Here is a 10,339-nt window from a genome sequence, read left to right as displayed (position 1 = left end):
GAAGAACTCGCAGCACCGGAAGCTTAGTATACCCTCTGGCAGAACCTGAATGTTACGCTCGCGCACGTTTATTCTTCCATAGAATTAGGAGAGCTATGGGCGAAGATCAAAACCAAAGACCTCTTAAAGATTTCGCCCAACCATCTAACGAAGAACCTAGTTCTAGTATAGTAAACCCAACCATCCCAGCTAATAATTTCGAACATAAACCCTCCCTGTAGCAACTAGTGCAACAGACACAATTCGCAGGTCTCGCTACCGAGAACCCAAACCAACATTTAAAAATCTTTCTCCAATTAGCAGACACTTTTAAAACCAATGGAGCTTCTCCTGAGGCAATCCGTTTAAGATTATTCCCTTTTTCCCTCAGAGATAAAGCCATATCATGGTTAGATTCCCTTCCACCCAATTCCATTACGACTTGGGATAACCTTAGAAGAGTATTCCTTGCTAGATACTTTCCCCCAAGTAAGACCGCCGTTCTTCGAAACCATATAACTAGATTTACCCAGAACCAAGGAGAATCGTTGTTCGAAGCTTGTGAGAGATATAAAGAGCTGTTAAGAGCATGCCCAAATCATGGTCTAGAAAATTGGTTAATCATTTAGACCTTCTATAATGGACTTCACTATAACAGTAAGATGACCACCGAAGCTGCCGCAGGCGGTGCGCAGATGAATAAACCTTATCCTGAAGCTAGTGCCATCATCGAAGATATGGCTCAAAACCATCAATCATGGGGAGTCGAACGACCGACAGTTGAGAAGAAGGAAGCCCAAGGAGGAGTGCATGAACTAAGCTCTATAGACATGATGCAAGCTAAAATGGATGCATTAGCCTTCAAGGTCGAGCATATGTGCATAAACCCAAATACTACAGTAGTACTTTCGTAGGATTGTGAGATATGTGGAACCAAAGGACACCAATCTGCAGAATGCAGTCTATTAAACGAAACCCACTCTGAGCAAGTAAACTACACCCAAGGGAACCCATATTCGAATACCTTTAACCCTGGATGGAGGAATCACCCGAACTTCTCCTATAAGAACAATAACCCTATCCAAAATAATGCACCTCTGAGACAAACAGGTTACCAAGCCCCAAGACCAAATCAACCTATGCAACATGTGCCACCAAAGCGGAGCCTTGAGAAAATTATGGAAAATTTTATCATTGCTCAAACCCAACAAAATAAAGAGTTCATGAACCAAAACATTCATGTTAATGAACTGATCACCCAGTTAGGAACCAAGGTTGACCAAATAGTTACTCACACCAAGATGCTTGAAACCCATATCTCTCAAGTAGGTTTAAACCAAGCCCCTTAGACCACACCTGGAGGACAGTTCCCTGGACAACCTCAACAGAATCCGAGAGGACAAGCCAATGCCATTACCCTACAAAGTGGGAACGCTTATGATGAGCCACCAAACCCAAGATTGAGTGAACCCAAAACTTCTAAGGAATATACCGAACCCACAGACAAAGTGAAGGAACCAGAGGAATCTGAAAAATAGGAAGGTCAAGGAAAAGGAGAAAAACCTAAAGATAAAACTTACGTACCACCCCCGCCATATAAACCGCCTATACCATATTCGCAAAGACTCAAACAAACCCAGATCAATAACCAATATCAAAAATTTATTAAGGTTATAGAAAAATTTCACGTAGAAATCCCTTTCACAGAAGCCATCACCCAAATACCTTCTTATGAAAAGTTTCTCAAAGACATCCTTACCAACAAACGTAGACTCGACGACCCGAAGCCCTTAGAATGCAATTCTATTTACGAGAATAAATTAGCCAAAAAGGATAAAGATCCTGGAATATTCCTTGTCTTTTGGGAAGTCATGTCATCGAAAAAGCTTTTCTAGACTTAGGAGCTAGTATGAGCTTAATGCCTTTCGCAGTTTGTGAGAGGTTAAACTTAGGAGAATTACAACCTTCTAAGATGTCACTTCAGTTAGCCGATAGATCTGTTAAGTATCCGATAGGCATTTTAGAAGATGTCCCTGTTAGGATAGGTCAGTTATTTATCCTTACTGATTTTATTGACATGGACATCAAAGAGGACAATGATATACCAATCCTTCTAGGTAGACCATTCTTGTCAATTGCAAGAGCCATAATAGATGTCAAGAGAGGAAAGTTGACCTTTGAGGTAGGTGACGAGAAAATAGAATTTATACTTTCAAAATTTCTTATGGCACCTGTGATGGGAGACGCATGTTATGCCTTAGATATCATTGATGAATGCGTTAGGGAATTAGAACAATAAGAAATCATAAAAACAATTAAGTTACCATCAAATCTCATAATGGAGGATGATGACTTTAAGAAACCCTACATCGATGATAACCTTTACGAATGTTTATCCCTTACCCCAGATCCTATGCCATTCCCTAAGAAACCAACCTTAGAACTTAAGGAACTGCCTAAGAACCTGGAATATGAGTTCCTCTATGAAGAGATGAACCATCCAGTTATAGTTAGTGCTACCTTGAGCCAAGAGGAAACATAACAACTTTTAGAAGTTTTACGAAGATATCCCTCAGCCTTAGGATATAATATCTCTGACCTGAAAGGTATAAGCCCATCCATATGCATGCATCGGATTTCGCTCGAAGAAGATTTAAAACCCTTTAGAGAACATCAGAGAAGAATAAACCCTATAATGAGTGACGTTGTTAAAAAGGAAGTTCTTAAGTTACTTGAGGCAGGTATAATCAACCAGATCTTAGATAGTAAGTGGGAGAGCCCTGTGCATGTAGTACCTAAAAAGGGAGGCATCACATTCGTTCAAAACGATAAAGGCGAACATGTAGCAAAACGGATAGAAGGAGGATGACGGATGTGCATAGACTATAGAAAGTTAAATAAAGCAACCAGGAAGGATCATTTCCCTTTACCATTTATAGACCAGATGTTGGAGTGTCTAGCCAGACACTCTTACTTCTGCTATCTGGATGGATACTCTGGATTCTTCCAAATACCTATCCACCCCGAAGATCAAGAAAAAACTACCTTTACATGCCCTTATGGAACTTTTGCCTACAGACGAATGCCATTCGGCCTCTGTAATGCCCCAACTACTTTCCAACGCTGCATGATGTCAATCTTCGCATATTACCTAGATGGTATCATGGAAGTGTTTATGGATGATTTCTCGGTTTGCGGATTTGATTTCCATAATTGTTTTGCTAACCTTGAGAAAATCCTAGAGAGATGCGTGGAGGTGAACCTCGTGCTAAACTGGGAAAATTGTCATTTCATGGTGACCGAAGGAATTGTTTTAGGACATATATTTTCTGAAAACGGTATAGAGGTAGATAGAGCTAAGATAGAAGTTATAGAAAACCTAAAACCACCTAAAACTATCAGAGAAGTCCGAAGTTTTCTTGGACATGCTGGATTCTACCGGCGTTTTATTAAGGACTTCTCCAAAATAACCAAACCTTTAACTGGACTTTTAATGAAAGATGTTGAATTCATTTTCGATGAAAAATGTAATGACGCATTTAATCTTTTAAAGCAAGCGTTAATCTCAGCACCCATTATGAAACCACCTGATTGGTCAGAACCTTTTGAGATAATGTGCGATGCTAGTGATTATGTAGTTGGAGCCGTTTTAGGACAAAGGAAATATAAAAAATTACATGCCATTTATTATGCCAGTAGAACCCTAGATGCTGCCCAACTTAACTACGCAACAACTGAAAAAGAATTACTCGCTGTAGTTTTCGCTATAGACAAATTTAGATCTTATCTAGTAGGAGCAAAAATTATAGTTTACACCGATCATGCTGCCATTCGTTACCTATTAAGTAAAAAGGATGCCAAGCCCAGGTTACTCCGATGGATTCTATTACTACAAGAGTTTGATTTAGACATAAAAGATAAAAACGGCACTGAAAATGTAGTAGCCGATCACCTTTCTAGGCTAGAACATCTAAAACCAGAACTAGTACCCATAAATGATGATTTCGCCTACGATAGACTGATAGCTAGAGTAGAAACTATTGAAGATAATAACCTAGATCCTTATGAGCACTCCCAAAATTACTTAGCAATAAGTAACGTACCCTGGTATGCAGATTTCCTTAATTACCTAGCTGTTGATATAGTACCCCCTGATCTTGACTACCACCGCAAAAAGAAATTCTTCCACGATGTGAGAAACTTCTATTGGGATGAACCGCTCCTTTTCAAAAGGGGTAAAGATGGCATTTTTCGCCGTTGCGTTCCAGAAGAAGAGGTAAATAGTATTATCGAGCATTGTCATTCTAAACCCTATGATGGACATGCGAGCACCTCTAAGACATCGCCAAGATTCTTCAAGTTGGCCTATTCTGGCCTACCATGTGGCGTGATGTCTATGCTTGCATTGTCAAATGTGATAGATGCCAACGCACAGGAAACATTTCAATACGTGATGAAATGCTTCTAAGAAACATTCAGGAAGTAGAACTCTTTGACGTATAGGGTATAGATTTCATGGGACCTTTCCCACCATCCTTAGGGAACAGGTATGTCTTAGTAGCTGTGGACTATGTGTCTAAGTGGATTAAAGCTATAGTTGCACCCACAAACGACACTAGGGTAGTAATCAAACTATTTAAAAACTATATATTCCCTAGATTTGGAACACCATGTTTAGTCATAAGCGATGGAGGATCACACTTTATATCGAGAATATTTGACAAACTTTTAAGAAAATATGGAGTTAGGCATAGAGTAGCAACACCATACCACCCACAGACTAGTGGTCAAGTAGAAGTATCTAATAGGGAGATAAAACAAATCCTAGACAAAACTGTTTCTATTTCTATGAGAGACTGGTCTCAGAAGCTTCAATAAGCATTATGGTCCTATAGAACCGCTTTCAAAACCCCTATAGGAACTACTCCTTATCAACTAGTCTATGGAAAATCCTGTCACTTACTGTTCGAATTAGAGCATAAGGCCTATTAGGCCATTAAAACTTTGAATTTAGACTACCTAGCCGCAGGAGAAAAGCGTACCCTTGACATTCATAAACTAGAAGAACTTAGGCAATCTACCTACGAGGATGAAAAAATATATAAAGAGAGGACAAAAGCCTATCACGACAAAAGAATAGTAAAGAAAAACTTCAATATAGGCGATCATATTCTCCTTTTCAACTCTAGGTTACGACTCTTCCCTGGAAAGCTACGTTCAAGATGGACTGGTCCTTTCGAAGTATCAAAGATTCTGAGATCCGGAGCCGTAGAAATCAAGAATGAAACCTGTAGTCCATTCATTGTAAATGGACAAAGACTTAAGCCCTACGAAGGAGGAGACATTCCAGCATACTACTCAAGCCACACCCTGATTGATCCACCAATTCCTACCACTACGAAGGAGGCAACCCATGGTTTTTCTTTCATTTTACTTTTTCGCATTTATTTAATTTTATTTTATCATATTTTGCATTGAGACTAAAAATTTGAATGGTTTGCATTTTCAGGATCACTTTCTTAACTTTTACAGGATGCAGGATTTCGATGACGTGCACGTGGCCTATAGAGATAATGCTTAGAGAGAGCGCTACATCGCTCTGTATCAGCGCCCTATGGAACCCACATGTTATCCTGATCAGCACTGTATGGAGGCACTGGGTATCGAGTCGAGTATCCGATTCCTTAGCCACCAACTTCACTGGGACGAGTTTGCTGATGACTTGAGTAACACCTACAGGAACCTGACTTTGGAGTTCCTGAGTTCATTCGACTATGACCCATACTCTGGACCAGATGGGTATGCTGCTTTCAGGCTTTTTGGAGTTGAGTACTCCTTCAGCCAGAAAGAGTTCGGCAACTTACTGGGTTTCCAAACCACTCCTGATGCTATCCTGGAGACACCTATGGGATATTTTCTGGGTAAGGAGGTTGAGAAGTTTTGGAGTGATATCTCAGGTGGCGGAAGCCAGGATCCATCTACGCAGCTATCTCATGTTATACATAACCCCGCCTTCAGATACTTTCAGATGATATTAACACATTCCTTCTTGGGAAGACCGGATGCAGAGACACTACTGAGTGAAGAGGAGATCTTCCTATTATTTTGTGCATCCCAGTAGCATGTGGATGAATGAAATTGTACTTTATTGATGATAATAAGGAAAATCCCCAACAATGTTCACTTCTCCCTTAGACATAGAAGAAAGATCTTTTTCTAAAAATAATGAAGACAAATTACTTAGAATGGTGAATACCAGTAGGAACATCAACAGAAACCCAGTTGTTGCAAGTCTAGCCATGTGTCACAAAGTTGTCACAGGCTTTGTCTTCGTCACTGTCTTCTATAAGGGCAGCTGAGTGATGATCATTCCTATGAATGAACCCTCCACTGCAAAGAATTTGTTGCATAACCTTGACATTGGCGTTGAACGGCCCTGGTTGAAATCCTAGCCCTGCTCTATTCTTGTTCTCGGCGACTTCCATAACAAGGCCATATTTATCAATACTGCTAGTTTGAATAGCCTCTTATGCATCTTTTAAATAAGATATGGGTGCCCCAGCTTTCTTTAATTCATCGACAATGGACAAAGCTTGGAACAACGTTCCAACTTCCTCCTCAACATCAACATAAGTAAAATATGAAAAATGGATCACAATAATGCCTTCTCTCCACCAACATTGACAAGTTTATTGTTCTTCACAAATTTTACCTTCTGGTGTAAGGCAGACGTCACAACTCCAGCTTCATAAATACATGGCATTCCCAACAAGCAACTATAGGCCGGGTGGATATCCCTCACTTGAAACATAATTTGGAAATCACTCCGACCTATGTTCACTGGAAGGTCTACTTCTCCAATGACATTTTTACGAGAACCGTCATACGCTTTAACAACCACACCACTAAACCTCATCGGAGCGCCCTGATAAGAGAGTCTTGATAGAGTATACTTTGGTAACACATTCAATGATGATCCTGTATCAACCAAAACATTGGATAGAGCATCCTCCTTGCAATTCATCAAAATATGCAATGCCAAATTATGATTTCTGCCTTCCTCTGGAAGTTCTTCATCACAAAAGCTAAGATTGTTACAAGAAGTGATGTTGGCAACTATGTGGTCAAATTGATCCACAATAACACTGTGTTCAACATAAGCCTATTCCAACACTTTCTGCAATGCTTCTCTGTGTGCCTCATAATTCATCAACATTGACATCAGAAAGATCTTTGACGGTGTTTGGAGCAGTTGCTCCACAATGTTAAACCCATTCCTTCTTATTAGTCGTAATACCTCATCATCATCGTTAGTCTTCAAATTGCTGGATTCACCATATTGACACATTGGAGCATTAACGGGATTCACTATAGGAATCTCTGCCTGCTTACCCATGGAAACAACTTCCACAACCTTCAGAAACAACTTCCACAACCTTCAGAAACACCGGACTGAACACCCAACCACTACGGGTCACCTTTGCAATGTCTAAAATATTTACCAATGAGTCTTCAACTGATAGAGGAACCTCTTGACCATTTTCAATCATTGTAGCATTATACTAGTATGTCACAGCTTTATCGGATGAATAGAGGACATGGCTCGCTAACCGTATAACTAACGGCGATACCGATATGTTAGCATTATTGTTTTTGCTGCTTCCAAATTGAATAAATAACTGCTCAGGGGTCTTAAATACTGGCACAATGACATTCACATCATCTCCCATATCCCTTGACTGTTGAATCTAGATAACATTCTCATCCATCAACTTTTGAATATCCCTTTTGACAATCATACACCCTCGGGGGTTCACGCTGCATATGACACAACCATCATGGTGATGTTCACAATCACTAATCAAACATAGAGTTCTATGCATCTCCACCAAAGATCTACGAATACGCCTCACATCAAACACTCTGAAATTCCCTAGACAGCCATCCACCATGTTGACATAATTGTTACCATGAGCATGCAACGAATTGGCTTTCACATTTGACGCCCTATCCTCAAAGAACACCATACCACTCTTCACAAGTTTTTGAACTTCATACTTCAAAGGGTAACAATTATCTATATCATGACCAGGGGCTCCCTGGTGAAAAGCACAATGAAGATCAGACTTGAACCACCATGGCAGTGGCTCAGGAATTTGCGGAGGGTTTCTTGGTTGGATAAGATTATTGAGTACCAAAGACAGGTACAAATATGAAAACGTCATATGAATAAGGTCAAAAGAGACATTCTTCCTCTCAAAAGTTTGGTGATGATTGTTGTTATTGTTGTAGTTGGTACGTTGTTACGGTTGTTGCTGATGTTGTTATTTAATTGAAATTGATTGATTGTTGGAATTGTTGGAAAAAACCGGAATCACCGAAGATACCTGGTATTGATGCTGTCGGGATTGGGAACTTTTTCTCACATGAGGCCTCCTCTGCCTCCCAGCTGACACGGTATTAGTTTCTCCTTCCTTCTTCTTAGAAAAATTACCACCAAACATCTTGCTAGTCAACGATTCATCTTTAGATAGACGCCCTTCACGGACTCCTTCCTCTAATCTCATCCCCATGTTTACCATTTCAGTAAAACCATTGGGGGAACTTGCAAGCATTCGTTCATAATAAAATGAACTCAGAATCTTCAGGAATATCTTGGTCATCTCCTTTTCTTTTAAAGGAGGACTAATCTGAGCAACCAACTCTCTCCATCTCTGGGCATATTCTTTGAATGTCTCCTTATCCTTCTGAGACATCGACCTCAACTGATCCCTATCGGGTTCCATATTAACGTTGTACTTGTACTTCTTGACAAAGTCCTCACCCAAGTCATTGAAAGTACGAATGTTGGCACCATCCAGGCCCATATACCATCTCAGGGAAGCTCTAGTCAGACTATCCTGGAAGTAGTGAATCATCAGCTGATCATTATCAGTTTGAGTAGACATTTTCCTGGCATACATAACAAGATGGTTCAACGGATAGGTATTCCCTTTATATTTTTCAAAGTCTGGGACCTTGAATTTTGCCGGAATTTTGACGTTGGGAATCAAGTAGAGTTCAACAACACTCTTGCCAAACAAATCCTTTCCTCTTAGAGTCTTCAATTCCTTACGCAACTTAAGAAGTTGATCCTTCATTTCATCAATCTTCTCATACACGTCAGGACCTTCAGACGGCTCATAGTGGTAAATAGTCTCCTCAACACGAGGCAAAGTTGAACAATAAGAGGAGGCACTGACATGAACGGGCTAGATGCCGACAGAGAAACAAAAGTGGGCGCGTATCCTTCAGGCACAAATTTTGGTGGCATTCCCCAAAGGAATCCAACTGGCATAGAGGGAATATACTGGATGGAAGTCGTAATAGTTATAGATGGCAAAGCAATCTCGGAAATAAGAGTCCTCTGAGGAGGAGGAGTTACAAGAGCCATAAACTATTGGTTCTGAGCATCTATGACAAACTCCATCAGTGTCATAAGTCTGGAGATCTCATCCTTCGACTGTCTATTCTTTTTCTCTAGATTCTCCATTCTTCTCAAGCGATTAGCTCGAGTGATGTAGTGGTGAGTCAGCTTGGCTGATACACAGAAGAAGAACGAATAAAACACCTGGTGAAGGAAACCTGTTATGCAAATGATGTATGAAATGCAATGTTTTTTATTTGTTTTAATTTCAAGGAACATATGAAGTCTTATTTGCAAATATAATAATAATCAATAATATCAATTCAATTGACCATAAAATCTCTTTTGTTCATAAAATTTTGGAAGGATTACACTGAGTACAATTTTAGAAACCAAAGTAAAAATACAAGAGAAAACGAAACTATCATCCTAAGGATCCTTAGCATCTACATCATAAGATCTATCCAACAGAGTATATTTCCTACGGATGTGCCGAATCTCTGACTCAAAGGATGTCTTCATCTAATCCTTCTCGAGGACAAGCTGATCAACTATCTTATTCCAAACACCGGAAGGCTGAGGCATGCTAGAGGAAAATAAATCCTCCGGCTCTCTCGGTCTCTTCACAACATGCTCTTCCAGAATCTCAATAAGTGCATTTTTATCTTTCGACTTGAGTTTCAATCTTCATGCGTTCGCCTCAAAGCATGGAACAGTTCTTCCCACATGTCTTTCTCTTGCTTCATCTTGGCGAGCGCGTCTTCCAACTCCTCTACATATTGCTAGGGAGAGTTGATGGCTCAGCCACAACCAAAGGCATAGGTCTTTTAGAAAGCATACGTCATCTTCAGCTCCAAAGCTCTCTTCTTCAACCAAATAGTGTAAGATTCCAAAGCTACACAGTTGCATGGACCAAGCTCGGATCTTCCTTTATTATGCACATTATGCCAAGCA

At 40.1% G+C, this 10,339-nt stretch overlaps 1 non-coding gene across 1 annotated transcript; it reads right to left on the bottom strand.

Annotated features, from left to right (window-relative positions):
- Positions 1-479: 479 nt before the first annotated feature.
- LOC127099331 (small nucleolar RNA R71) lies at positions 480-586 on the bottom strand. Its single transcript, XR_007793847.1, has one exon. It is a non-coding gene; the product is annotated as a small nucleolar RNA R71 (small nucleolar RNA).
- Positions 587-10,339: the final 9,753 nt, after the last annotated feature.

This window comes from Lathyrus oleraceus, chromosome 6 (genome assembly GCF_024323335.1).
Source record: "Lathyrus oleraceus cultivar Zhongwan6 chromosome 6, CAAS_Psat_ZW6_1.0, whole genome shotgun sequence".
Lineage (NCBI taxonomy): Eukaryota > Viridiplantae > Streptophyta > Magnoliopsida > Fabales > Fabaceae > Lathyrus > Lathyrus oleraceus.
Note: the sequence above shows the minus strand (reverse complement) of the source record. Positions and strands in the feature narration are given on the sequence as shown.